We start from the raw sequence: 6,000 nt of genomic DNA, 5'->3' as shown, positions 1-6,000 counted from the left end.
GTAATGTGGAACTCTAACATGGGTGGCTTCATTTTGATTTTAGTCTGATCTGTTGGGACCCCCATAGGAACCTAGTCCAAACAACTGTCTTCTGTAATTTTTATTTAGTAATAAACTCACCTTTGGCCATTTTCCAGGACTACTGTTTGCAAAGTCGATGGAATACTCAGAGCCTGAGCTGACACCACTATGAAGAGAATCAAAATGCCATTTTGCTTACCTCACTTCAGGGTGGGAGCATTTGGTGATAAGTTCATCTCACAGTTAGTTACACAGATCCACCCTCTGGCCATTTCTCCAGCCCGAGTGTGACCTAGGCATGGACAAAGCCTCACACTCCGGCCTGTGAAAGGAAAAAGCATGGGAGCAGCCCTAGCCGGGCCTCCTCCACCTTGGATTCCATCCTCCAGGAGGCTCTTCTTTTGCAACATCCTCCTTGGCTGCACCTGAAGAGGAATTTGAGAGAAGCCCCTCCTTGAGTCTTGAGAAGCATGTTAGGAGACTTCCTGTCCATGGCAGGTAGAATAACTAAGATCATTAAGTCTCAGGCTTCTTAGACCAGGTGTGTGTGTGTGCGTGGCCAGAGCAACCTCTTAAAACAGGTTCCCACCCTCTAATTTCAGTCAGTTCTATATCCTTAGTTTCTCTCTCTCTCTCTCTCTCTCTCTCTCTCTCTCTCCCTCCCTCCCTCCCTCCCTCCCTCCCTCCCTCCCTCCCTCTCTCCCTCCCTCCCTCCCTTCTTTTCTTCCTTCCTTCCTTCCTTTCTTCCTTCTTTCCTTTTGTGGTAGTCAGGTTTGAACTCAGGGACTCATACTTGTTAGGAAGGCATTCTATCACTTGAACCACATCGCCAGCCCTTATTTTCTTCTTTAGACAGAATTCACACAGAGCTCTTCATTCTTTTGATTTCTTGCCTTCAAGGTGTCCTCATACACAAGGCATGATGGTACATACCTGTAACCCCAGCACTATGGAGGCAGAAGGATGGTGAGTTCAAGTTTGAAGCCAGCTTGGGCTACATAGGGAGACTATAGATCAAAAAAAAAAAAAAAAAGTCTGACATAGTTTAATTGTGCATACTTGCAGTTTATAAGGCTTCAGCAGGACTGACCTGCACTTAACCTCTTCTCTGAGTCACTGAAGGGATTTACAGCTAAATGGGGAGAGCCATTTAGCTGGAGGCTTGCTCTCCAGCACCTTAGCTCACTTGTTCTAAGAGCAGTGAGTTTGGGTTTTTATTATGGATTTAATCTCAGCTTCTGTTACTTAGTACTAGCTTCTCTAGTTGAGACTGAAAATCAATTGCTTCTTACAAGAACAAATCCCTGAATTTGAGTTCTTCCTCTACTACTTTTCATTCCTGTTTGCAAGCATAGGAATTCTTTTCAGATTTCATCTCTTTCTACTAATATCTTGCAAATGCAACCAATAGAAACCCACACCAATTTCTAATATTCTATTTTCCCATCTGGATGCCTAAAGCCAAATTTTATTGGATTTTATGATATTTCTCCCACGTTATTGCAAGGTGTAGGTTTTACAACCTTCTCACCACCATATAACATGAATCGTCATCCTCCTAACCTCCACACCTCATCTAAGCCCTGAAATTGTGGGTTCTCTCTCTCTCCCAATATCTTAAAAATATAAATTTTGTCTTCTCTTGCTTTTACAAAATCCCTCATTCTCAGTTCCTTTGTATTAGCTTTTGAACACTCTCAAATTACAAATCCCTGTTACTTTCAACCTTGCCTCATGAAGACTGAACTTCTCAAAGTGTAGTGTAGGTTTTTTTCCTACACTAACCAACCTCATTTGCCATAATTATCCCAATGTTACTTTAGCCTCCATTACTGCATTCAAACAGCTCTTCCTAGGGTTATTGATGACTCTATTTATGTAAATTAATTAAACACTTAAAAAATTCCAATACAGTGATAGAGCCTGTGCCTAGCATGTGTGAAGCCCTGGGTTCAATCCCCAGTGTCAAAATAATAATATCAATAATAATAACAAAAAATTCCTATTGCCTTGTGATGCTCCATTGTAGCACAGGACATTACTCATGTTTACAGTGATGCTGGCATTGTAGAATAGTATACAGCATGCACGATTATATACAGTACAGAATATTTGGTAATGATAATAAATGATTATGTTATTTGTTTTTGTATTTACTATTCTTTTATCATTATTTTTGGGTATACACCTTACTTAACAAAAGTTGTGAAACAGTACGCAGCAGCCTTATATATATATATATATATATCTCCTGTTTACTGCACCTCTTGATTGCATCAAAACGTCAAGTGATTGACCTTTACCATCTGGGTTGTAAGTACACGCTATGATGCTTGCACAATGATGAAATACTATGGGTAAGTAACACATGACTGTAATCTAAATATTTGTCATACTTCAATTGTGGTAATTTTTTTCAGTTCTCCTTTATATTCCTTTTTCTATGTTACCAGATGGGTAGTCACTGAAGGCTCTAGTCAGAAGACTCCTAGACTCTTGTGTCCTGTGTGAGAAGAATTCAGGCAAGACAGGAAAATGTAGTTAAAGTGATAGTACAGTTTATTGAAGATAAGAAGGAGATTAAGGTGAGGGAATATGGTTGATGGGCTTCATATACATACATAAAATAAAACAATGAAACTTCTTGCAATTGCTTTAAGTGGGGTGGGAACGGGGCTGGGGGGCAGGGAGATGGAGGGGGCAATCTAACCAGTGTACAATGTAAGGCTATTGGGAATTGGCACAACAAATATACATGAGTATGTGCTAATAAGTGGATAAAGAATTTATTGAAGATGAGGGGAAGGCATCACACACACAAACACACACACAGAAAAAAAAAAAAGCAGTGGTGGGACAGAAGCACACTGGTCTTTGTTTCAAAGAGCCTTTATAAATTGAAAGGGCAAAAGGTGGGGAAAGTCTGGGCTAAGGTGATGGACAGACTTGATTGACAAGATCTTATTAAACAACATGGAAGGCCTTGTTAAACGACATTGGCGATCTGTGCATGCACTTATGCTCTCAGGTATTTTAACTACCTGTATAAAGTGCAATCAATATTCATGTTTTAAGCAAAGGGCTTTTACCTGAGAAGTAATCCAGGATGGAATTTTCCCAAGGCATCCTGTCTTATAATTTACAACTGCAAAAGTTAACTGTTGAAGAGAAATTTACAACCACAAAGGATGGCATTGGGCTGAGGCAAGGAGGTTAGCATGAAATGCACTGGGAAAAGCTCATGCTTCCAGAGTCCCAAAAGTCTCTATTGCTAGCCTGCCTCACCTATCTAGGAATTACGCTCAGTTTTCTTTGAGGCAGGCCTAAAGTCCACTTACGTGCCCTTGCCTAATAATAAGCTCAGAACCATTTCTCCCAGACAACACTGAGCCAGTGTCTCTGATTAACTTCCTATGGAGTCATGCTTTCCATTCAGGGTATGTTCCCTACCAAACCTGGTTAAGGGCCTGGCAGTTGTTTCTTCACTGATAAAGGAAGCTGAAGCAAGCTTTCAGCTTTGGGTGTTTATTCACTGGGTCCCAAACACCTTCCCACTCCCTCCCCAGATGAGTCTGAATCTGAGAGGGAGGTCCTCTCAGGTTCTTCTGCTGGGGTCTTCTTCAATCTTATCTGTTAAAAGAGGGTGGTTAGGTCATGCACTGTTTTTCACACTGATGCTCACAATTTACTGGTTCCCTGGGAGCTAAGTTAGTGGGTCCAGAGGCAGGCTAGTAAATAGGGAAAATAACCCACAGGAACTCCCTGTGGTTTAACAAACCTGATATCCTCATACTAGACTTTTTTCACTACTCCCCCAGCACCACACTCATCCATCTCTAGAGGAATAGATCCCATTTAAGTTGTAAATATTCTGGCAGTCATAAATATCTTTGCAAGATAGTGTCCAGAGAGGCTTTACTTTACCCAAGTTTTTTGAAGTTAATCAATCCAATGCAAGCATTTGAATATATTACATATAATATATACTATATGCTACATATTAAGATATAGATTAATATATTATATAACATTTGCATCTATATATAATTATTAAATATTATATAATAAGAATTATGTTGTATATTAATGTATAGATTATATTGTGCATAATCCTTACATTAATATATATTCCTACATGCAAAGCAGATGCTCTATAGCTTGAGCCATACCTTCAGCCCATTTTTCTCTGCTTATTTTGGAGATGAGGGGGTCTCAAACTATTTGCCCTAGTTGGCCTCAAACTGTGATCCTCCTGATCTCAGCCTCCCAAGCTGCTAGGATTCCAGGCATGAGCCGCTGGCCCTCATTTCTTCTTTCTTCTATTGTGTTTGTAAACAATGATCCTACTGTGATAATGAAGAATAATTAAGTCTATAACTGTTACTAAGAAGAAGAAACTAAGATTTTTCTGAGAACATTCAAGATTAGCCTCTAGTTCATCTGTCTAACTACTGGTCAGTGGTCATATGTCCAAACTCTCCCTAGGAGAGAGAGAACAGGAGCCTTCATTCTGCTTTAACCCTCTGTGCTTGCAGTGCTGTCCTAGTCACTAACACCTCCCTCACCATGCTGTGATTCTTGTGGGGATTGGGGGCAGAGTGGTCTGCAGCTCTAAAAGCTCCCTTGAGGGTTCTAACTGCCCCCCACATGCCATAAACCACCATTGCACTAGTACAAAAGACAGAGTCGCTAATGACAATCTAAGTCAGAAAAAACTTATCCTACCACAAGAGCCAAGTTTGAAATAGACATTGACTGAGTTCCAGGATGATCCAAGAACCAGCACATAATTCATTCCTTACTTATTTTCTGCAAAGAATCACTTTATTCATTCAGAAGAAAGCAAACTCTGGCTATGAGAAAGGGGAAATTTTCTTGTCAATCAATTAATCAATATTATTTATGCCTATATACACATCAATGTAGTAGGCAGTATGTATGATGGGCATGGTTTTGTGACTGGAGAGAAAAGATCAGAATACATGATGCAAGCACCATAAAAATAAAACATTAGCAAGTGATAAATTAGGAAGGACTATATTTGAAATCATCTGAAGTGGTTTTAAGAAATACAGATTCCTAAACCCAATTCCAGAAATACTGACATAGACTCATCAGTGCCAGGGCCCAGGTGTCTGCATTTAAGCCTTCCAGATGGTTATGCTAGTCAGTACAGTTGGGCTCCACTGCCTTAGAAATGTAGAAGAGAGGAACTTACATTTAACCCATGCAGTCAAGGAACACCTATTTTGTGGAGTGGCAAAGCTGAGCTGGACTTGGGGTCTGGGTACAAGATGAGCAAAGCAGCAGAGAGAACAGAGGTCAGAATGCTACAGAAGCTTTGGGAGGTAGAGGATGAGGCCCAAGGCCACTAGAAAAGACTTCTTTCAAAATGAGTCCTGAAGATTAATCCAGAGGAGTCTGCCAGTCTGAGAATGCAGGAAAGGGAGTTCAAGCAGAGAAGACAATTCATACAAAAGCATAGAGGCGGTCTAGTCTGGCAGCAGCCTACAGATAAATCAAAATAGGTGCATACAAGTATATCCAGGAGCAGTGGAGGAAGAAGTGTCTATGGAATGCACTTTTTTCTAAGGGTCCACTACTGGCAATATCATTCTCTGTGCTCTACAGGGGTCTCTCGGCCCATCTAGCCCCATAAAGGGCACAGGCTGAACTACAAGGCCATGCAAGGTTATGTAATTAGCCTGTAATTAGGATTCATATACACCATGGTGGCTACAAATGCCCAGTTCCTAAAGGTGCAGCTGTCCATCTTGGTGGTGTTTGTGTGTTTGTTTTTTGGTGAGACTGGGGTTTGAACTCAGGGTTTTGCACTTGCAAAGTAGGCGTTCTGCCACTTGAGCTGCACCTCAGTTTCTTTTGCTGTGGTTATTTTGGAAATGAAATCTTGCAAACTATTTGCCCTGGTTGGCCTCGAAATGTGATCCTCCAGATCTCAGCCTCCCAAGGAGCTAGGAT

Source organism: Castor canadensis, chromosome 12 (genome assembly GCF_047511655.1).
Source record: "Castor canadensis chromosome 12, mCasCan1.hap1v2, whole genome shotgun sequence".
Lineage (NCBI taxonomy): Eukaryota > Metazoa > Chordata > Mammalia > Rodentia > Castoridae > Castor > Castor canadensis.
This window is presented reverse-complemented; position numbering follows the sequence as displayed.